Here is a 1129-nt window from a genome sequence, read left to right as displayed (position 1 = left end):
CAGGCACTTCTTCAGCGAGGACGTACACACACGCACAGGAGAGCAGGAGAGCGAGGATACACAGCACGTAGCGCATCATTACCATTACAATACTTCTTGTAGTAGTCTTACTTCAATCGCTTACAAAAAAAACAGAAACAAAGTGAATCAATGTAGACAAGAAAATAAGAATACACAACAAATCAAACAACACTCAACAATTAAAGCAGAAGCACACACATATTGCAGAAAACTGCAACCATAACTCAGAAAGTACCCCAATTAAAGTAAAAACCCACACAGTACCCAATAACAAACAGATAATCCCAATAAACCCAAAAGAAAAAAAAATTAAAGAGAACGACCATCAGAAGAGTAAAGCACAGAAGTACATCAAAATGCCTCTTCCTGTAGGACCAAGCACAATTACAAATATACATATGTGTATTCTTTATTTTTCTTTCTCCCCACAAAACACTCCAATACACAACAATGCAGGAAAAAGCACACAGTGCCCAAGCAAAGGAAACGAAAAAAAAAAAAAAACACAAATTAAGAACAGGACCAACTGCACAAAAATAACTCACAGACCACTGAATATGCTGGTCTGTTAAAGCAATTACGAATNGATGAGAAATCCAGAAAAATCACCTAGATGAAATCTAATTCAAGGAAAATAACAAATATTACCCAGTATTAAGAAGAAACTCCCAATCAATAAAATGAAAGAAAAGAATCCAAGAGCACAATGACCAGAACCAGAAAACACACAAATACGTTTCTATGGATTCGCTTGGCAGGTTATACTCAATCAAGATCATAGATGTATCTGTTACTCTTTTACCTTACTCAGCACAAAGCAAATCAACAAAATAATGCTAGGCAAAGCACACAACGGCCTCAGCAAACCACACTAGCAAAGAAAGAAAAAGATATTAATCATTAGCCCAATTTATCCAGTAAACACAGAAATATACACCAACTATGGGTGTAAGTCTATATATGTGCGTATATCTACGCAAATTATAAATATAAATTCATCTGTTATTCTTTTCTTTTTTCACTACAAAAACAGTTGATCATCAACACAGTGCAAGCCCAGGTGCACACACAGTGAGAGTCTCCAAGAATACACACACACACACACACA

The sequence above is a fragment of the Trypanosoma theileri genome, assembly GCF_002087225.1.
Source record: "Trypanosoma theileri isolate Edinburgh chromosome Unknown TM35_Tth_45_V1, whole genome shotgun sequence".
Lineage (NCBI taxonomy): Eukaryota > Euglenozoa > Kinetoplastea > Trypanosomatida > Trypanosomatidae > Trypanosoma > Trypanosoma theileri.
This window is presented reverse-complemented; position numbering follows the sequence as displayed.